The 23,808-nt window shown below is 43.2% G+C and overlaps 1 protein-coding gene across 4 annotated transcripts in view; it reads right to left on the bottom strand.

The window, feature by feature from the left end:
- The window catches only part of MIB2 (MIB E3 ubiquitin protein ligase 2), a 278,178-nt gene that overhangs the window by 242,945 nt on the left and 11,425 nt on the right, over positions 1 to 23,808 (bottom strand). For all 4 annotated transcript variants that reach the window (XM_077457589.1, XM_077457592.1, XM_077457591.1 and 1 more), the window contains one exon: positions 16,113 to 16,313. The gene's annotated coding sequence lies outside the window, so the exon portion shown is untranslated. The remainder of the gene's footprint in view (positions 1 to 16,112; positions 16,314 to 23,808) is intronic.

Here is a 23,808-nt window from a genome sequence, read left to right as displayed (position 1 = left end):
GAGTTCAAGTTGATACCCCTGACCTGAGATACGGTCGGGAGAAGGCTGCGACATGCCGCTCCTCTTTGCCCTTTCCTGCTCCCTCCTGGAGCATGGGGGCTCATACCATATGTTCCTTCTTCCCCACTTTCGGATCATTTTCACTGATGGGACAAACTGCAGATTTTCTTTATCCTCCTAGAACCATGTCCCTGTCAGCTTCCTCCATAGAGCAGGCGGTTGCCTCATGCCTAGTGAGCCGCTCACTTGGTTACCTCCTGCACGGACCCCCTGTTGCAGCCGGTGAGCTGATACACTTTGGGATGAATACAGGGCCGTCTTTAATATTGATTGGACCCTGGGCAAAAATTTTCTTGGCCCCCCCCCCCCATGCAATTTTGCTCTCCACCTGCTCTGAGACATACAATAAATAGCAGCTAGACTTAAAATCAGTTTACTGTATCAGATCAGGCAGCAATTGCGATTGGTTGCCAGTGGTTACAGGATATCATTACTGCTTAATGACTGGTTGCTAGAGGTTACAGCACACATTACGGCTCACTGATTAGTTGCTAGAGGTTACAGCAAATGATTTCTGCTTGTTAATGGTTGCTAGAGATTACTGTTAAGTAATACTGCTCACTGATTGGTTGCTAGAGGTTACAGCACATCATCCTCACTCCTCCTCACTGCAGGGGAGCATGATACACATAGGAATGCCACCTTTATTTACGTATCAATGCTGCCAGCAGCATCTATTGACTTAGTAATGCCACCACTATTTACATATGAATGCCGGTTATTTACATGTAAACACAGGGTCTGCAGGCGAGTCATCTGTACACAACAATAAGGCAGAGCTGGGCAGCTTTAGTAGCAGCACTTCAAATTGAGATATCAGGACACAATACAGGCAAGTATGAGGCAGCTGCTTTGGGCCCCACAACAATGACAGGGCCCAGGGCAGCTGCCCCTTTTGCCCTGCCTTAAAGACGGCCCTGGATGAATACCCTCCTCAGTTTAAGGGGGTTGGGTGGGGATTGTTCCCCTAACGGGGCCAGTGATTTTTGTTTCCCTTTTTCTTTTTTCATGTATGGTTATTGGGGTTATCTGTTTGTTATCTGTTTAGTTTTGTTGTACTTGTTTACAAAAAATATTGATATTTCAGTGTTGCATTGTCCTCGGATATGTGTGTCCCGGGTCCAGCGGTCCAATCCGGGAGCCGGGTTCCACAATGATCCTGATCCTTCTACTGCCCCCAGAGTCCATGTCTACACTTAACATTGTATCCTGGAACACCAGGGGGTTGAACTCCCCGGTTAAGTGATCCCTGGTGTTCCAATTTCTTAAAAGTTATAACCCACATATATGCGTACTCCAGGAGACGCACCTCATCGGCAGTAGGCTTCTCTCCCTAAAAAAACCCTGGGTGGGGTACCATTACCACTCCACCTACTCTAGTTTTGCCAGGGGGGTAAGTGTCCTAGTATTGAAGTCCCTCCCCTTTCGGCTCCTGGATCTGGCCTTGGACCCGGACGGCAGGTATGTCATTATTCATGCGACAATTTACTCAATGACCTGGACCATTGTGGGATTATACTTGCCCCCGCCGGCCTCATTGCTGGTGCTGAACCAAATCACTAGCGAGATGGCTGAGTTTGCCTCTGATAATGCTCTTATCCTGGGTGATTTTAATCTAGTTCCTGACCCAGACATGGACAGACTGACTCCGGGGGGACACCATGGACCTGGGCTGGCTGCCTGGGCGGACACATATGGCCTGACGGATGTTTGGAGGTGGAGACACCCCGGGTCTCGGGCATTTACATGTCACTCTGCCACCCATAAAACATTCTCCCGCATTGACTTGGTTTTTGCGCAAAGCCCAGTCCTCCCAAGGGTCGTAGACATACAAATATTGCCCAGGGGAATATCAGACCATGCACCTCTGTTTCTGACATTGGATCTTTCCCTGGGACCAGCGGTTAGACTATGGAGGCTTTCCAGGTTCTGGATCTCAGATGCCGCTGTGGATGCTCATTTTTAGGACCGAATTGAACAGCTATTGGGAGGAGAATGCAGGTTTGGCTGAGGCCACGGTAGTGTGGGATGCCTTTAAGGCACTATCATTGCCAAAATACGCAGGGAACGTAGAGCAGAAATAAAAAGAGCTGAGGAAGAGGCGGTCTGCGCGGAGGCTCTTTTTGTCTGCACTCGGGCTCCCCAACATTATCTGCAACTGCAAAGCCTGACCAGGGAGGCTGTTAATCTCCGTACCTCTCTCCCCCAGAAGAGAATGCTGGCTCAGTCCCAGCGGATCTTTGAGCAGGGGGAGAGGTCGGGGAAGATGCTGGCCTGGCTCTCCAGGGAACAGACAGGGGGGTTGAGCATTTCACTTACCAGGGACAAATCCGGTAAGTTGATTCACACCCCAGACGGGATTAATAATTGTTTTGCGGCGTTTTATACATCTCTCTACACCTCTAGGTCGGACTACAGTAAGGAAGAGCTAACGACCTACTTGGCCGACATAGATATACCAATCCTCACGGAAACGTACCGAAATAGGCTGGACGCCCCTATCACGGTTCTGGAGATTCTCCAGGTGCTTAAATCTATGCAGGCGGGTAAGACGCCGGGACCGGACGGAATCCCGATGGAATTCTATAAGCACTACGCTACAGAGCTCTCTGACAGACTCCACCATCTATTCTCTGCGTCGTCGCATATTGATAAACTTCCCGACACCATGAGCGAGGCGATCATAGTGGTGATCCCCAAGCCGGGGAAAGACCCCACCTTGTGTTCATCATACCGCCCCATATCACTGTAAAATGTGGACGCGAAAATACTGGCCAAAATCCTGGCCAACAGACTAAGCTTAGTCATCACGGCCCTTGTCCATAGTGACCAAGCAGGCTTTATGCCGGGCAGAGGCACAGACATTAATATCAGACGCCTACTCATGCACATAGATAGAGAAGGCTTTCGACTCTGTCGAGTGGGGTTACCTATGGGAGGTGCTCTCGCGATTCGGAATTTGGACCAGGATTTACGAACTGGATCCGCATGCTGTACCACAGCCCCTCTGCTAGAATCCGTACCAATGGCTGTCTCTCCGGGCAGTTTCAGCTGGCACGGGGTACGAGACAGGGGTGCCCCTCTCACCAGAATTATTCGCCCTCGCGATGGAGCCCTTGGCTATTTTGCTGAGAGCGGATACTGGGATAAAGGGAATACAAGTAGGGCCCATCGAAGAAAAGCTGTCCTTGTATGCAGATGACACTCTGCTTTATTTAGCGGACGCGTAGTCTTCTTTAGGCACTGCACTGGAACTGATTAATCGATTTGGTCGGTACTCAGGCATCAATTGGGACAAATCGGTTCTTTTCCCGCTCCACTCCTCGACCCCTCGCGTGCCTCACCCACAGCTTAAATGGGTGGAAAGTTTTATATACCTGGGGATTAAGGTCAGTGGGTAGAGTTCAGAACTATCTGGAGGACAATTTACAGCCACTCATGACACAATTAGGGGCTAGGTGCACGGCATGGTGATCTCTCCCTTTATCCCCAGTGGGCAGAGTCAATTTGCTAAAAATGATCTATCTCCCCAAGTACCTGTACTCCTTTCGTAATACCCCCATCAACATCCCCAGGACTTTTTTCCAGAGACTGGAGAGTCTGTTGATATCCTTTGTCTGGGCTGGGAGATCCCCCCAGGGTAGCCAAGCAGATACTATATCTCCCACTATCGGGGCGTGGGGGGCCTGGCGCTCCCAAACTTTCAGATCTACTACTGGGCGGCAGTTTTGGTCACAATTCGGTGGTGGTTCTCCCAGCCCACACAGAACCCGGCGGTCACCCTGGAGGCAGCCATCCTTGGCTCCTATGCAGCTCTGAGTAACCTACCATTTCGGGGGCTTAGGGCGAGCTCCTCCATGATGGGCTTGATGCGTACCACGGTGAGGGTCTGGCGGGAGGCAAGGAGGAGCTATGGGAAGCCCAACCACATCTCCCCAAATATGCCCCTATGGGGCAACCCCATGCTCCCTTACCTGAATAGTATCCCAGACCCTTCTCTGTGGGCGAAAAGAGGAATCGTCACTTTAAAGCACATAGTTTATCAGGGTAGGCTAATGACTTTCCAGGAACTGAGACGTACATATGAACTTCCAATCTCCAGCGTCTACTGACTTTCAGGGTGATGGGGAGAACCCTGTCGACCTTATATCTTTACCTCACGGTGGAACATGACACTAATTTGACCAAATCCCGGGAGAAGTGGAGTTCGGACATTCCATCCCTAGGGGAGGAGGAATGGGAGGAGTGCCTGACTGATTACATTCCATCAATGATAGCTGTGAAAGACAGGTTTATACAATTTAAATTCCTGCATAGGGCCTACTTCACCCCACAGAGGCTGGCGCGTATTTACCCCCAAAGGGACCCTAACTGTCAAAGATGTAAACAGGAGGTGGGCACTTTCTGGCACATGGTCTGGTCATGTCCCAAAATCCAGCCCTACTGGGAGGAAGTGGTTTCTACGCTAAATACTGTGACTGGGTCGAACCTTCAGGTCGACCCTCACACCCTACTATTGAGCCATTTGGCAGATGTTGAGGGGGACAGGTACTGCAAACTGTGCCTTACCTTCACATTGTATTATGCCAGACGCAAGATTCTATTGAGATGGAAACTCGAAGACCCCCCTATCCCTGCCTCGTGGAGGAGATCAGTGAACCTGGTGCTCCCCCTGTATAAGTTGACCTATGAAAGTAGACAATGCCCAGGGAAATTTGATAAAATTTGGTCCTCCTGGATAGACGCGTCTGCTGATCTTGGTTCCCCCCCCCCCAACTTTGAGTTGAACTAAGACGGTGGTGGATCCCCCCCCCCCCCGGTTGACCGCCATGTGTTCTCTCTCCCGACCATTTCCACCCTGAACTTCCGGGGACCCCCCCCCTCCCGTGGGCTCGCGCAAATGTCAGGTACCTGCATGATGACTGAAGTTCTGCTGGGGATGTCCTGCATTTATGATAGAGTAACGGCTACTTATGTTATCTGTACTGCTGGATTATTAATTTATGAATGATTACTGGATGAAGCTGGTTTCTCCTTTCTACAACTGAGTAATATCGGACTTACTGTACTTTGCAATGTAATGCCGATTTGTCTAATAAAATTTTCTGTTAAAAAAAATAAAAAAAAGTTATAGCGTTTACAAAATAGGGAATAGTTTTATGGCATTTTTATTAATCTTTTTTTTTTCCTACTAATGGCGGCGATCAGAGATTTTTATTGTGACTGTGACATTATGGTGGACACATCGGACATTTTTTACACATTTTTGGGACCATTGTCATTTATACAGCAATCAGTGCTATAGAAATGCACTGATTCCTGTGTAAATGACACTGGCAGTGAAGGGGTTAACCAGGGGGTGGTAGTGTAGGGGTTAAGTGTTCCTAGGGGCATGTTACTAACTTTGGGGGGCTGGGTGTTAGTGAACACTGATCTCTGCTCCAATCACATGGAGCAGAGATCAGTGTCACTTGTTGCTAGGGAGAATGGGGAGATGCTGTTTACAACGGCATCTCCCTGTTCAGCCTCCCGTCAGATGATCGCGGGTATCCCCGCGGCGATCGAGGCCGCGGGACCCGCGACCGGACTCACGGGGGTCCCAACCAGCACGCGAGCATGCCGCCGCCAGCGCGCACACAATGGCAGGGCGGCATATAGAAATGGATGTACCTGTACGCCAATATGCCTGCCGGTCGGGAACTGGTTAAATTTCATTGAGCGGGTCTGGGGGAAAGGTCTGCGTAAAACAAGTTACAACTGTCTGATAAAAAAGTGACAGAGTGTGGATTAGGGTGGGATAAAAGTGTACAATTACACACCTGATCCCTGAAAAGGTAAAAATAAAATTATACTAGCACTTTATATCATTTACTTTGTAAGAAAGATGCTGAAATGAACAGATATGATGTCAATGTTAAAGTGTTACTAAACCCACAACAGTAAAAATCAGTCCGTATATGCAGTAAAGAATGCTTGTTATACTCACTGTGGAACGTTAATTATCTGCATTGTATTGTTGCTTGATCCTTTCTTCATTGTTCCTCCCCTTCTTCCACAGTACCCAATCTATCTTTTGATAGAACGGAGCCTCGGGGGCACTTTGCACATGCTCAGTTTTGGTGTGTATTGCTAGAGTGAGTTTTTTTTTCTTGGGAGAGTGCATGTGATCAGCACTGTCCAGACAGAGGGTCAGGGATCCTGCAGCCAGGACAGCCAGAATAGTAAAATTCCTCCTACAAATGTTAACCAGACACTGATAGAAGTCACACGACTGCTAAATACTGCTTGTAAGAAAATGTATTTAGCAGTTTATATTTACTAAAATAATTGTATTTCTATGTTCTGTGTACTGTGAGAAACCAGATATAGTGAATGCAGGCTCCTGGGTTAAGCAACACTTTAACCACTTCCCTACCCACCCATAGTCATATTATGCCCACAGATGGGATCTCCCATCCTGGGTGGGCGTCATATGACGTCCTCCCATTCCCAGCCCTCTGGGGGGACACATGCACTGGCGGCGTTGCTCGGGACCCAGTGCTCGTGCCTGGCGGCCGCAATGTCTGCTAGGCACCCGCGATTGCCCGTGAACACAGCAGGACTGTGGATCTGTAATATATATATATTTTATACATACACACACTGTGGCAGAGCTGGGCCCTGCCACTGTGTGAGTATAACAGAAGAGAGACATAAGGTTGTCAAGAATACAGCTTCAGGGGCGCCGGAGTGTTGTGTGAGCGAAGAAGCCTGAGCTTTCAGTTTTCTCATCCTGAACCACGGTCTGGAGTTCAAAGGCTTCAAAGAATCTTGGGTAAAAAAAAAAAAAAAAACAACCTTCAATCCTGTGTCGAAGTTTTATTGGAGACCTGCAGGCTGTGTGACTGCACATATGTGCACATTTGTTTAAAGCGAAGCCTGGCCATAGCGCAGGACTATCTTCGAGAGACAAATGTGTACTCCATCCAGTAGACAGGCATACTCCTGTCAAGGGGCAGGTTTGGGCTCCTGAGAGATGCTCCGCTAGAGAGATAGCACTTCAGGCTGGTGGAGAGACTCACTCACATGGTAGAGGGTGCTAAACAGGTCCAGGAGACTGGGAAAAAGTCTGGGGGACTAAGTGAGTCCAGGGGACTGTGGGAATCTGGAGCTCTTGAATGAGCATGAAAGCCTGGGGTGCCAGGAAATCCCCTTTCAATAGGCCCATGCAGCAGGGTGCTGTAACTACAGGCTGAATTTGCCAGGAGAGCTGGGTGAAATGGTCTGAAGGACCACTGAGAAGAGCAGTGGTGCTTCTGAAGAGGGAGCCAGGTGCCTTGGCATTATTTTGTTACTTGTTTTGATATCGTCTTTAGTGTCAGGATCAATAAGCCAGTAGAGTCAACAAGCCCTAAAATGAAATTTGGACTGGCAGGATCTCACTAAAATTGCTACTACTACTGAACAAAAAATTCCCCAAGATCACAAATACACACACACACACACACACACACACACAGCATCACGTTCCATCCTCCTCGCGAATTACAAATAGTCAAAACATGGTTTTTGCAATTACGGTAAAAAGTTAATTTCTTTACTGGCTCCGCCTCCTGAAAACTCCTCTTCTAAGGTAGGCTCTGTGAAATGCGTGACAGTTGTGTCTACTCACAGGGCATTGTGAATACGTGTAACAGAATTCAAAGTAGTAAGTACAGTAAGTTCAAGCAAGTTTACAAATTTCAAGATTATTCAGATTGATAGGTGTTGATTAGACATAATAAAAAATATATGATGTAGAAATTGATAAGTACTTTATAATGTTTACAATAGATAAACTTTGAGGGCTATATTAATATATCAGAGTTGCAGTGCAGTTTTTCCACACCTGCACTCTGCATGTTCAAGGAGTCCATTATTCTGCACCATTTCAGGTAATTGTACAGTACAGATATCTGTAGTTATGATATTGTGCTCCCAGGCTACTACATGCAGCATCTAGGCATACACAGACAACCTTTTCTTTACCACAGTCACTAAAAAAAACACGGAGGTTGATTTACAAAGCAGTAGATCAGGGGTGTCAGACTCAATTTCACAGTGGGCCGCACCAGCATTATGGTCCACCTCAAAGGGCTGGTTGTATCTTCAAGACTATATACATTTTTCCAGAATGGGTGCAGGAACTCAACCAACTCTAATTCATTAACAGGATTTTAGCTGCCCAGAAAAACAGATTTTTAGTAAATTTCTAACAACTACAATCTACCAACCACCAGAATGTGGTCTTTTGTGAAATCGGAACTGTATAACAAATTGACATGTTTAATATAGACAGATAGGTGCTTGGTTAAGTCCCAAAAAAAAAAAAATATATATGCTTGCTGTTTTTTTTGTTCCTTTCTGCCACACAGCAACTGATTTCCAGATTGGAAGTCCGGTACCACACCTTCCCTATCCCAGTGGGTGGGCATAGTTATTAACACCATGTTAATAGTGGAGATGCAGGCACGAGAAACTGATACTGGGGATAAATTTACCACTTTGTGGTACATATGGATTCACTACTCAGCCTCTAATAAACTCAAAAAACTTGCTTTTCCATTAATCCTCCTGGAGTTGGCTCCTGTGTGGGCCAACTCCCTCAGCTTCTCCTCTGTTGTTGAGCATTGGACACTGTCTTTTGCACACAATTTTTTTGGGCTTAGGACCACACGCCATTTACGGGTGGGCCTACTTGGCACCTTCTCATTTCATTTTTTGTTTTGAATATCATTGATCGTGTACAGTGCCTTGGAAAATGATACACATCCCTTGAAATTTTCCACACTTTGTCATGTTACAACCAAAAACAAAAATGTATTTTATTGGGATTTTATGTGATAGATCCACACAAAGGGGCACATAATTGTGAAGTGGAAGAAAAATTATAAATGGTTTGTCAAATTGTTTTACAAATACCTGTAAATATCTAAAAAGTGTGGCACACATTTGTATTCAGCCCCCTTTACTCTGATATCCCCAACTAAAATCTAGTGGAACCAAGTGCCTTCAGAAGTCACCTAATAAGTAAACAGAGTCCACTTGAATTTAATTTATTCTCAGTATACATGCAGCTGTTCTGTGAAGCCCTCAGGTGTTTGTTAGAGAGCCTTAGTGAACAAACCGCATCACGAAGGCCAACCAACACACCAGACATGTCAGGGATAAAGTTGCGGATAAGTTTAAAGCAGGGTTAGGTTATGAAAAAATATCCCAAGCTTTGAATATCTCACAGAGCACTGATCAATCCATCATCCGAAAATAGAAAGAGTATGCTACAACTGCAAACCCACCAAGACAAGAGAAGCAGACAAGAGGCCAATGGTTACTCTGGAGGAGTTGCAGAGGTCCACAGCTAAGGTGGAAGAATATGTCTACAGGACAACTACTTAGTGGTGCACTCCACAAATCTGGCCTTTATGGAAGAGTGGCAAGAAGAATTGTCATTGTTGAAAGAATGCCATAAGAAGTCCCATTTTCAGTTGGCGAGAAGCCACGTGGGGAACACAGCAAACATGTGGAAGAAGGTGCTTTGGTCAGATGAGACCAAAATTAAACTTTTTGGCCTAAAAGCAAAAAGCTACGTGTGGCAGAAAACTAACTCTGCACATCATCCTGATCACACCAGGAGGCAAAAGGAAGCTAGTCAAAGTTGGTGCAAAGATGGATGGAGCCATATACAGGGCAATCTTAGAAGAATCAGGGTTTGCAAAAGACTTAAGACTGGGGTGGAGGTTCAGCTTCCAGCAGGAGAACCACCCTAAACATACAGCCAGAGCTACAATGGAATGGTACTTTAGATCAAAGCATTAACAGGTGCTAGAAGTGCCCAGTCAAATCCAGACCTAAATCCAATTGAGAATCTGTATCAACACTTGAAAACTACTGTTCACAGATGCTCTCCATCTGATCTGACAGAGGGGGGCTGATTTCAAGGGGTAGGAATACTTTTTCAGGGCAATGTATGTCATGTACTAGATCATTGCTTGCCAGTCCGGTTCCCTTCACCCCTCCCCTCCCTTTTCCTTCTTCCCTCTCCTTTTCTATTACTCTGATTTTCATCTCTTCCTTCTCTCCCTTTTCCTTCTTTTTTCTGTGTTTAGTATTGCGTTCCCCAGTTCCAAGCTGGGCTCTAGGAGAACCCATTGTCTATTATTGGTTTATATTGGCTGCTGGTTCCTCGCAGTCCATGAGGACCTAGTTACATTTGAAAATAAATTTTTTGGTACTAGCCTTCACTGCATGCCTATTTTTTACTTCTTTACATTTGTATTAAGATATACTTATTTACTGTGGAGCCATTAGTTTTATTATGTAATTTTCTATGCCTATTATTATGCCTGTCTATCATATTGTTGTTAAAAATCAATATACACAAATTCAACCCAATATAGACAGATAGGTGACAACACTGGAAAACAGCTTCCCAATTTCTTCCAGCATTGTCACTCATCCTTCAAGCGTATCTGTGTGCTTGAATACAAAGCAACAATCACCGAGCCACCTGTACTGTTATGGGCAGCATTGTAACAGTAGCTTGGACCTGCCCAGCCTTTGCGCTACAAATCAGAACCACCTACCTCAGCTTGGATCCATCCACCAAAGTTTGGACCCACCCAGCATTGCCCCGGTTCAGTACTGAGTCGTATGAGACCTTACCTCCTGCATTATCGGCAGCAGAAAGAAATGATGGGAGATGTAGTCTAAAGGGTTATCTGCAGGTGTCAGGAAAATGACAAAACTGCTTTGTGATCCACTTTATACAAATATGGTGTTATTTATTTTATGTGGTGACTTCATGGAGAGAAGACGAAAATTCTTAAAATAAAGCCCATATTGGTGGTATTATACAATGTGCTGTATAATTATTTTCCCCAGCAGTTCCCTTTTAGGTCAATCTGAATGGCTTGCAGGTAATAAAATGAAATTGTTTGTATGACTAAGCAGTAGCCTGTTTACATTAGAGACGATTATTTCAATGCAGTAGACAGCATGGAAGAATGACATTGCTGTTGTCTTTCAAAAGCCCCAAACAATGTTCGGAATGTAGCTCCAGAGTATTTCAATGCAAAGAATGCTGTGTCTAGTGTTTCATGTCAAATTAGATGCATTAGTTATGTTCTGTCTGCCCAGGCATTAAACTTGACTTTCAACAACTGAACGTGAATCTGTCTTACAAAACGCTCTTCAACTCTTGCCAAGAAACAGCAATACAGAAAAGAACATGCAGATCTGATGAATGGACCAATTTTGTAGTCAACCAATATTTTTATAGCAAACAATAGGTTGGAAGGAAGGATCTGCAAACCGTTCTTTCCCCAATTGCTACATTTGACAGGGCATTTTTAAAGACCAGTGTTATATGGTATATAGGTAATCACTTAAATTAAACTTGTTTATGTCATCCTAATGGTCTCTTTAGCGAGTCCCCAAACTGAAGCCTGCATGTGGATTGCAGCATATTGCTTACCAGCCCCTGGGGCACTATTCCTCCGACTGACACAAACTATGCAGCATTATTACTCCCATTGATACCAACAGTGGGAGGGACACTATTCCTCCCACTGATACCACCCATAGGATACTATTCATTCCATTCAGTCACTTTTGTGACAGCTTCTAACGTCAGCTTGTTCAATTAACCCCTTCCCACCCAGCCGCCGCAGTTATACTGCGGCAGGTTGGCTCCCCTGTGTGAGCCGACATAGCTGTACGTCGGCTCTTTAAGACGCTTTAGCAGGTGCCTGTAGCGTGTCCCCGAAACCAAGACACGTGCCCGGCTGGGGACACGTGACAGAGCGAGAACCGGGATCTAAGTAGGAACACCGATCAGTCTCCTCCCCTAGTTAGTTCCATCCCCCTAACAGTAAGAACATGCTGGGGGAACACATTTAACCCCTTGATTGCCCCCTAGTATTAACCCCTTCCCTGCCAATGACATTTATACAGTAATCAGTGACTATTTTTAGCTCTGATTGCTGTATAAATGTCAATAGTCCCAAAAAAGTATCAAAAAATGTCCAATCTGTCTGCCGCAGTCACAATAAAAATTGCAGGTCACCGCCATTACTAGTAAAAAAAAAAAAAAAAAAAAAAAAAAAAAAAAAAAATTTAAAATAAAAAAAATTATAAAAATGCCATAAATTTATCCCTCAGCTGATCTCCACTCCACTTCACACAGTGCCCCAACATACACTGGATTCTGATAGTCTGCAGCCCTCCCCTATCTCCTATCACTTGCAATCAAGCTTTTTCTTCAACTCCTGCAGATGATCTCCCCCTCACACAGTGCCCTAATTACACTCACTTCAGCTGAGAGTCTGGCCAGTCTGCAGTAGGGTGACCTATAAGTCCCAGCAAGAACCACTGAGATCTAAGGATGTGATTTCTCCCCCCAAAATTGAAGGACCCCATAGATTTCACGGGTTTGTGCTAGGAACTGTATTTCTTCACTAGGGGTGTGTGTGTGTGTGTGTGTGTGTGTGTGTGTGTGTGTGTGTGTGTGTGTGTGTGTGTGTGTGTGTGTGTGTGTGTGTGTGTGTGTGGGGGGGGGGGGCAGAGAGTGCCACATCGTCATCTCTGAGGGGTTCATGCTGAGAACTGTCTGTAGCCCTTAACTTTTGGGGGGGTCACACCCCCCCAAAGGTGAGGGACGACTACAAGTCCCAACATGAGCCACTGGGATCTAAGAATGTGTCCTCCTCCCATTCCTCTGAGGGGGTCATTTGTCCTCTGCTGCCAGCTCATCTGCCATCCTCTCTGCAGTCAGTGTCTCATGACACACATGGTGTTCCATCCATCCCCCGCACCCGGCCTCACCTCTGAGTATTGAGAGTTGCTCTCAAATCCTGGCAGTTCACTTCCCTTTGAGCAGGCCGCCGGAGAAGATTGAGGAGAGGGTGGGTGGAGGTAAAGCACTAGGCGCAAAGGAGGAGGAAGTCAAATCCTCCTCTGCTCTGAATGCTGGGGCCTCGGCCTCGCTCTGTGGTGACTTGACGTCAGTGGTTGCTAGACACTAGGTTCGGGCAGTGTAGAGCCAGTGGTGTAACAAGGTAAAATGGGTCTTCGCAGGTCAGGACAAGTGGCAATGCGGCGGCCTGCCCCCGGGCTTAGTCCACCCCCCATGGCAGTGTCAGTTTCATTCCAAGACACAGTATTGTCCCAGAATAAACGTCCCCGGGACAGACCTGCAAAATGCACGACTGTCCCGGGCAATCCGGGACACGTGGTCACTCTAGTCCGCAGTCCTCCCTTATCTGTCACAACGGCTTCAATCTCTTCCTGCAGCCATTCTCTCACACAGTATAAAACACATTTTCTACACTTTACAACTGCTTCTAATCCATCTGGAGGGCAGATGTGTGATTACAGGCTGACAGCTCAGACACAGGAGAAGAACATTTCCAGTGTATGCATAAGCACTTTAGGGAGTCTCCGCTGTCTATGAGAAGAGCAGGGCTGGGAGGGGGCGTGGTACTACACAGACTAGAGTAGCTACAGGATGCCGAGCGTAGGTTCGGCCTCTATATCTTAGCTGGCAAACAAGCAACGCAAACTGACCACGCTATGAGGGATCTGCCATCATGGCTAACGTTGTCAGTTTGAAACAGGAACTGGAGAAAGTGCAGAGAAGGGAAACCAAACTGATAAGAGGCATGGAGGAGCTCAGCTATGAGGAGAGATTAGAGGAACTAAATTTATTCACTCTTGAGAAGAGGAGAATAAGGGGGGATATGATCAACATGTTCAAATATATAAGGGGTCCATATAGTGAACTTGGTGTTGAGTTATTCTCTGTACAGTCAACCCAGAGGACACGGGGCACTCTTTATGTCTAGAGGAAAAGAGATTTCATCTTCAAGTACGGAAAGGTTTCTTCACAGTTAGAGCTGTGAAAATGTGGAATAGACTCCCGCCAGAGGTGGCTCTGGCCCTCTCAGTAGATTGCTTTAAGAAAGGCCTGTATACTTTCTTGAATGTACATAATATAACTGGGTACTAACATAGGTAAAGTTGATCCAGGGAAAATCCGATTGCCTCTTGGGGGATCAGGAAGGATTTTTTTTTCCCCTGCTTTAGCAAATTGGAGCATGTTCTGCTGGGGTTTTTTTCTGCCTTCCTCTGGATCAATTGTGGGCATAAAATTGGGTATTTGGATTGTACGATTATTTTTTATTTTATTTGTTTTTAAGGTTGAACTGGATGGACTTGTGTCTTTTTTCAACCTGACTAACTATGTAACTATGAACTGCGAGAACGAGCAGATATTGTTCAGCAACCTGCTCAATAAAAAAAGTTTGACACTCATTAATCAGTAGGCATAATAGAAAGCATATATGGGTTTTTCATTTTAGGGTTTACAAACGCTTTAAGCCTTGACAAATAAAAGAAGAAAAAAAAGCTGATTGGCTACCATGCACAGCTGTACCAGATTTTGCACTCTCCAGTTTTAATAAGTCAAACTGTCACCATAATCCAAATCACATTTATTTGACCACAAAAGTATGTCTCTCAATAGAAGCACTGTGGATGTGTGAAGTAGGTCTGTTAAATAAATGTACTATCTATATTTATGTTTTCTTATACAAGTTCAATTAGTGCAGCAAAAATCTGTTCATTCTGCCAAAAATTCAGTCACCTTGTAAGATACTGAACTGTACCCATGCTGCACTGAAAACAGCAGTATTATCAGGTCTCTCTGTGTACTACAGAGCGCAACCCCCCTATGTTATATTAATGGAGAGACAGGGATACATTTTGTAGTTCAACTCCTAACACACTGTCCTAAAACAGGGCAACATCACTACTCCTTCATAAATACAATACAGTAAGTAATCATCACTTTAGGACAGGAAGTATGTTAAAACCTAAGAAAAAGAAAACAAATGCAGCTGCCATGTCTAGGGACTGGTGAGTATTTTTTTTTACAATAGTTTATGTATTCGTTTTTATTTTATGATTTTTTTTTTTTATTATACAATTGATTTATATGGATATATTTTATATATTTATTTGCAATATTTTTGTTCTAGAGTTTTGCAATACTGTCTGGATAAGAGCCACTAGCAATCTTAACAAAACGCCGGACCTTGCCAATAAGGTTCACTATACAAAGGTCAAAAGGGTAGAAGAAGTACTCACCTACTTCCATTTGTCATTCCCTCGCCAGCTGGATAAGTGAGAGGATGTTCCCTTGCTTTATTCTGGAGTGTTTCTGCTGTCAACGAGGGTGGAATGCCTTGCTCACCCAGATGGTGAATGACATATAGAGGTAGGCAATCATTTTCTCTGCAGTTTTTAGTCATCCCGCCGCTAGTGAGAAGTGTTACTAGTGTGACATGAACCTAACTCACACACAAATGTGAATATATAGTGACAAACAGGGATAATAATAGGAAGCAACTCAATGTACTGAAGGAAAGAGAGTAGATGGTCAGCCGCAGGAAAAAGGTTCATGGGCAGAAAGAGATGAAAGTGAACTGAGCAGGGGAGAAATATTAGGCAATGGAGGGGGACTAAGTGGAGACAAAGCCGCAGCAAGTAGAAGTGAAGATACACACTAGACAGCAGGTCATAGAAGTGGAGTAATCTATACAGCGGGGAGAATCATGGATAAAGAATTGAGAGCAGAGAGGGGAGTTGGTGTATGCACAAACCAGGAGGGAGAAGATACCCACTGACAGAACCTGAAAGGGACGCAAATGGACGTTCAGGCAAATATCCGATAATAAACTAAAGCTGGATTGCCAAACTCTAGAGGAAGTTAGGTTTGGAGACAAGCTCACCAGTGTCTGGGCTATAGTCATCACTGGTGGCAGCATCTTAGCTGAAATCCATAAATTGTCTTCTAACATTATACTATATAACAAGAATCATAACATCTCTTTAAGGTCATATTCAGCATGCATGCTGTCCTTTTAGCTCAAAGAGCTGAATTACAGCTGTATCTGAATTACATTTAAACACATTTTTTCAATATGGAAGACAAAGCTGCAGTGGAAGGAATGATTCAAATAAAACAAGGAACTCACTTTTATTTATAAACCAGATGCTGCCCTTGGCAAGAGGCTTGTAGCTGGTAAGGAAGGTCCCTAAGGCGTTGGCCTGATAACTGGCGTTCACATCAGCCAAAGGTTACCATCAGAAATAAGAATATATTGTCTGAACTATACAGTCTTCTGCTCAGGTTTCTCAGGTATGGGATCCCCTGTCAGTGAAATGGATTTATGCCCCTAAAATAAAGAAAAATAAAGAAAAAAATTAATATGTATCCTCGTGAAATTTTTTATTTTTTTTTGTTTAAAGATTCTTTTACCTTGAAAACCTACAGTGGTCAATTTCAGTCTACAGATGGACTGCTGGTTCATTGGAACTTCTCATCCACAATAAGCTACATTTACAAACTTTTATTTTTATAACTAATGGCAAAATATTTTTTTACGTTTTGGATAGAGGGAAGACGGATTAGAACACCCTTCAGGTTTTATTGCTGCCGGGGCCCCGTTAGGGAGATTCCCCCACTTTATTTGTCCTGTTTACCATTATCATTGAAAGCAAAAGAAAAATCACAAATGTTGGGTTGTCCCCAGAAAGGTTATAGAGGGGAAATCTTCCAATGGGGACACTAGTTCTGGTGACCTGGGAGTCCCCAATGAATTCCTTTATTCTGAGGAATTTCCTCTCACCTCCTGTTTGGCTATGGGACATAAAGAGAAGGGAGAAGGGGAAATCTTTGAAATGAGACACACATGGAAAGAAAAAAGAAAAAAAAAAAAAAAAAAAAAAATCTGATAGATCTCTCTTCCTCTATCCAAAAATGGAAAAAAAATAAAAGTTTTGCCTATCGTTCTGCTTTGCCATGAAAAACAAAACAAAAAAACAAATGCATTAAAGTAAAACTGTAATGAAATTATAGTGATGGCTGCCTCTCCTCCTGAAAATGCTAACTGCCTGGCTGACCTGCTGACTCTGTACTTTAAATACCTCAAGTTACTGTTATAAACGGCAGGATATTGTGACATTTCATGTGCTACTAAATGATAAACCACACATAAAACAATACTTTTCTTTAAAAATACCCCTATTATGATATTAGTAAAACCATACAAAACAGTTTCCTGACAAAGCTGAATCATCAGTTTGAGAGAAAGGTCGAATATCACCCTTACAGTATCACTATTTATTCAAAGGGAAGATCTTTGTAGTTCAACATACAGTATATGGATTACGCTGGACTATGTTTAATATTCTTATCAATTCTGTTATAATAATAGAAAAAAATATATATATTCTTGCACATGTTGCATATCAAGTAGCACCTGAAAAGTCCCAGTATTTATATCAGTGTGGATGTGGTTCAGTAATAATTTTCAAGTTATCATTATATGGAATTATTAACATCAATTCATGTTCCTGATGAAGCTCACAGTTTAAAGCATAAATAAACATAAGAACAAATGTGCAATATATTGCAGCTTACAATCATTAGATGTGCTGGCTGCCTTAGTTTTTTTCCCCCAAGCTAAAAACATTTTCAGCAAATACAGAAAATACTCGATCTTGCAAAACATGCAAGAAGAATATGTTCCTTATTGGCGACCATCTGTAAACTAGCAATTCCTCCTCTTCATTGAGTATTGCGTGGGGTGTCATTAGGTGTGCTTTTTCTATTTGGCACAAAAATTGCATCTTTTTGCAACATTTGTACATAAATCACAAAGGATAACAGCAGGAATACACACTTCCTCAACTCTATTACATTATGAGGTGCAACAAGGCTTCATTCAGCCATCACTGTTACAAATGTTAAATAGGATCCCACTGGAATGTACCAATCAAATTGCTCTTAGCTACCATCTTTTAACCACTTGCTGACCAGTAACATAACCGTACATAGCTAGACAGTACCATTTTTTAGAGACGGCGGTTGGCTCTCTTGTCAAAGCAGTCCTAGCAGCTAACTAGCCTCTGGATTGCTTTTACAAGCAGCGGGAAGGGATGCCGCCCCCCCCCCCCAGTCACTTTTCGCAGCTTTCACTGGCTCTCCCATCCCATTGGAAGATGCGAGCGATCAGCCAGTGCTTCCTCTGGCTGATAAAAGAGCCAAACAAAGACCGGGATCAGCTTTGTTCGGCTATAGTGACCTGGATGCGATGACCTGACATCACTTTTGGTTAACCACTGTGCCATTTTCAGAAATCAAAAGCATTCGAAAACACAATCTTTGTGTAATCAAATGCTTTTAAGGGCAGAGGAGAGATTTGGGGTCTTAGAGACCCCAGATCGCTCCATAAAGAGTACCTGCCATATGCCTATTGCTGTCACAAGAGATGGTTACAGATGGTAATCTGGGAAAGCAATAAAAGTGTTAAAAAATAAAAATTAAAGTGCCCGGGTCCCCCCATGCTTGTGCACAAAGGCGAATGCACTGGTTGGTCCCACATGCATGCATACAGCAATCGTCCCACACATGTGAGATTAAACCTGATGAGCCATCATAGAGGGATGGTCTGCACTCATTCCCATGACCCCTTGCTTTCAGGTTTTGATGCTGCTCTACATGGACATCAAAACTCTGATTGTCTGAACAGCAGTTAAAGTGGAACTAAACCCACCTATTTAGCTTTTTCCCCAAAACAGTTACTTTCAGAACATGCCGTGAATGATAACTGTTAAAATGGAACTTTGCACTCTCAATCAACATTGACTATTTTTAATCCTTATGCTGCTGTAATTCATAAATAGGATAAGAAGATTATTAACCACTTCCCACCGGGAGGGCATACATGGACGTTCTCCCATTTCAGTGGTTATACCCGGTATATCGGTAATGTTCTTTTCAGCCGGTGATTCCCTGCACCATAAGAACAATCATAGCGGCTGATCCGCTGCTTGATTGTTCTTACAGGCGGAGGGAATGGACGCCACCCCCTCCTGCGGCCCTCCTGCGCTTCTCCCGCACACTCGTCCAATCGGCAAGCTGGAGAAGGAATTCACCACTGGTGGAAGTTCACCATAGAGAATACCGGTGACCAGATGGTCCCCGGCAGTCTCTATGATACTCGGAGGCACGGGTGTGACGTTATGACATCACGTCCAGCAGTGCAGTTGTAAATATTAAAAGAGGGAAGCGATCTGCGCAAATTCCTAAGGTGATGAAATCTACAATTCCACTGAATATGATAATATAGTCCAACAAAGTAGAACACAAACTAAGTGTCCAAACAAAAAAAGGATAGCCTCCCATAGTGTTATATGTAAAAACAAGTCAATTTATTTAAATGCCAAGTGAATCCTTACATAAAAGCAAAATAGAACAGGTGATTGCATTGAAAACATGATATTTGTGTCACTTACGGTTTGTGACAACATTTGACCACGTCCTACGCATTAGTTCACAGCACATTCCCTGATGAAGTCACATGCTGTGACGTAACGCGTAGGGCGTGGTCTAATATTGGAACTGGAGTGGCACCGTGTCACTTTAAGGTCTGAAGGAGCAGCGGGCCATCAATGAAGGGAGACTAGAGCTTGGCTGGACATCACTAGTACTCTGAAAACAACTCCAGATCAGCTATCAACTGGAGATCTACCACGGTGCACCCACCTCCACTACAGGATACTTTCAAAGCCCTGTAAGCGCTCTGTAAGCATTCAGCTTTTTGTGAAGATTTATATAAAGAAGATTCTGTTATCACTTTTCAGAATAGCAGCTTTACTTTCACTTGGACACTTCGCTTGTGTTCAACTTTATTGGACTATATTATCGTATTCAGTGGAACTGTAGAATTCATCAGCTTGGGAATTTGCGCAGATCACTTCCCTCTTTGTTATATTCTTTTGTGCATTGTGTTCACTTTAGGTCTAGCAGCATTTTCGCAGCATTTAGTTAGTTACTGTTCACTTAGTGCATGAGGGACTACATTGTACAGTTGTAAATATTGCCGTGTACTCAGCTGAAAAGCCACATTTTTTTTTTCTCAGGCTTTCCAGCCTGGAGAAGAGATGTGGGACCTTAATGACCCTACATCTCTCCATAAAGACGACCTGTCTTTCCCTATTACAAGGGATGTTTACATTCCTTGTAATAGGATTAAAAAGTGATCACTTTTTTAAAAGGGAAAGTAAAAATAAAAAAATGAAAATAAAACAATAATAAAAAAAATTATAATAATAAATAAAGTGCCCCATCCTCACATGCAGAATTTTTTTTTATTCATAAAAACTTTTTTATTTTTATTCATAAAAAAAAAAAAAAAAAAATACACACATTGATAATTATTTTTACATGTAGGTGTGGAGTGCCAGAATTGGCTCGGATGGCAAGTGGTTTAAATTATAATCCATCCCAGGAATCTTCAAGGAGGGGAGGAGGAGCTTTGAATCATTGCCCTTTCTCAAGATGGCCATGGCCAGAAAAGCTAGGTAAAGATTAGAGGTCGACCGATATGGGGTTTTCTCTGGACGATGCAGATATTTAGAAACTTGCGGCGGCCGATGGCCGATATATGATGCCAATTTTTTTGGGCCGATATGTTAGGCCGATTTTTTTTCCCCCTTCATCTCATAAAATCTAACAGTTAGAGCCCTTTCACACTGGGGCATTTTTCAAGCGCTTTTGGGCTGCAGTCTCAGTGTGAAAGCCCGGTAAGAAAAAAAAAAGAAAAAAAGTCCTGCAAGCAGCATCTTTGCAGTGGTGTACACCGCTCCTCCACCACTCCTACCCATTGAAATGTATAGGCAGCGCTGCCGAAGTGCCTGCAAAGTGATTTGGCAGTGGTGCTTCACGGGCGCATTTAACCCCTTCCTCGGCCGCTAGCTAGGTTATAAGCTCCCCGCTATCAGCTGAATAGTGCTGCTAAAATGACGGTAAAGCGGTGCTAAAACTAGCAGGGTTTTACCATGAACGCCTGCCCACTCCAGTGTGTAAGCAGCCTTAAGTAATAAGTGATACAGAAAATTTAAACGTTTATTAAACAAAACAAACCTCCAATCAGTTCACTTGTATGTATAATTTAAATTAAAAAAAAATATATCTTAAAATACACAAAAACAGGTAATCAAAACTTTTGGATGAAAAAAATAATTGTCTTTAGTCTTTGGACTTTACCAATTTTATTTTTTTAATTCATTAGTGTATTTTTCCCCAAAAAATTGTGTTTGAAAGACCGCTGTGCAAATACTGTGTGACATAAAATATTGCAACAACCGCTATTTTATTCCCTAGGGTCTCTGCTATATTTTTTTTTTTTTACTTGTAAGCAACAAGTGTCAGAAAAGATTTAGTCTTTAAATGGTTAAACTGAGACCTCCTACACAAAGTTCAGTTCATTGATAAGTAGAAACATTGCATTTCTTTAGCTTCTTTTCTCAGACTTGGCAGGCTGCCCAAAGGAGAAACAAGTCTCCACTGAATACTTCAGGCAACTTGCATTGACTTCTATTACAGAAGTCATTTGCAAGTCGCACTGAAGTTATAATCTACCTTTTTTATCAGCACAATCGGCCAATGCCGATTAATTAAAAAACACCAAATATCTGCAGATATATCGGTCGACCTCTAGTAAAGATCATTACCGACTGATGCCTGTAGGTGCAGGCATCAACCCGCTATAATCACTGAAATGGGAGGACACCCATTTATGCCCTCTCATGGGAAGTGGTTAATAATCTTCCTATTTATGAATTATAGCAGCATAAGAATTAAAAATAGTCAGTGTTGATTGAGAGCCCGAAATTCCATTTTAAGTCATTTTTCAAAATGATTTCTCAGAAAAATAAAGCATAGAGACATGGATGAATGGGCGGGGGAGTTTTCTTTGAATACTAACAATGAATTAGTAATAGTGTTTTTGTCTTGTGGTGTTCAGATATAGTGTAGATCTGCTTTAAGTTGCATTCACATAGGTGTGCGTGTGAACAAAATTGTTTTTTTGCTTGCATTTGCAAAATGTGCAAAAAAAATGTAAATAAATAGTGCCATGTCTGCAGCGCTGTTTCTTGTTACATAGTTGGTAAGGTTGAATATTCTTGTTCATGGCACCCGAAACACGGAAAGCTGCTTGCTGCTTTTGAGTTGTGCGGGGTAGCCCATTGAAATAAATAGGCTGCCCTATATGTGAAGCATGTTAATGGACACGCTACAAAGTGTGACTAGGTTCTTACAGCTACTATGCTGTGCCTATGTTAGCACTCAAACTGTCAGTCCATGGTTGGTGTCACAGCTGATCACATGTGCAGTACCGTGGCAGATCAAACAGAGGCTAAGATGGCAGCTTCCTTGGCAGTAAAAGATAGGAGGGTCTAGTTTGCTAGTCACCAAGTTGATAATTTCACTATACTTTAAAATCATTTTGCTAGAAAGGCAATATGGAACAACACAAGTTTCCCTTATTTACGATTAGAGGAAGCTTTTCTTAAACAGAAAACAAAGAATCCGTGACATATTTAAGCCCCTCAGTACTTCATATCTTATTCTTACACAGAAACTGCCATTTAATCACTACCAGCATATTGATCATACAGTAAATCACTATGGATATGATTACTGAGAGATCATTGTGTTAGCGGATGTACAGAACGGATCAGGTTGCTCTGGTTAATGTACAAACAAAGCAAACTGCTCATTGATTCTATCTATCTAGGAAGCCTAGCTTTTGCTGTTTACAAAATAACAAAATGACCCAAGTACAGCAGGCAATGATGCCAAATATCCATCCAATCTATCCTACTTGGTTACAGTAAGATTTCATGTGGCAAACTTACATCAAGGTCAAAATGAAAAGAACTCACGTCAGATATATGGCTGGCTGCCATCGTTGGAATGATTTTAAAGGAAAACTAGAATAGTGTTGAGTGGGTTTTATTTTGGTTGTATATTTACAAGTACTAAATAAATAAATACTAGTGAGCCTTATGCCGTGCTGCTACATACAGTGCCTTGAAAAAGTATTCATACCCCCTTGAAATGTTCCACATTTTGTCGTCATGTTACAACCAGAAAGGTAAATGTATTTTATTAGGATTTTATGTGATAGACCAACACAAAGTGGCACATAATTGTGAAGTGGAAGGAAAATGATAATTGATTTTAATTTTTTTTCTTACAAATAAATACCTGAAAAGTGTGGCGAGCATTTGTACTCAGCCCCCTTTACTCTGATACCCCTAACTAAAATCTAGTGGAACCAATTGCCTTCAGAAGTCACCTAATTAATAGAATCCACCTGTGTGTAATTTAATCTTGGTATAAATACAGCTGTTCTGTGAAGCCCTCAGAGGTTTGTTAGAGAACCTTAGTGAACAAGCAGCATCATGAAGGCCAAGGAACACTCCAGATAGGTCAGGGATTAAGTTGTGGAGAAGTTTAAAGCAGGGTTAGGTTATAAAAAAAATTATCCCAAGCTTTGAATATCTCACAGAGCACTGTTCAATCCATCATCTGAAAATGGAAAAAGTATGGTACAACTGCAAACCTACAAAGACACGGCCGTCCACCTAAACTGACAGGCCAGGCAAGAAAAGCATTAATCAGAGAAGCAGCCAAGAGGCCCATGGTAACTCTGGAGGAGCTGCAGAGATCCACAGCTCAGGTGGGAGAATCTGTCCACAGGACAACTATTAGTCGTGTACTCCACAAATCTGGCCTTTATGGAAGAGTGGCAAGAAGAAAGTCATTGTCGAAAGAAAGCCAGAAGAAGTCCCGTTTACAGTTTGCAAAAAGCAATG

Source organism: Lithobates pipiens, unplaced genomic scaffold (genome assembly GCF_037356315.1).
Source record: "Lithobates pipiens isolate NorthernLeopardFrog02 unplaced genomic scaffold, aLitPip1_a1.2 Scaffold_27, whole genome shotgun sequence".
NCBI lineage: Eukaryota > Metazoa > Chordata > Amphibia > Anura > Ranidae > Lithobates > Lithobates pipiens.
This window is presented reverse-complemented; position numbering and strand designations above follow the sequence as displayed.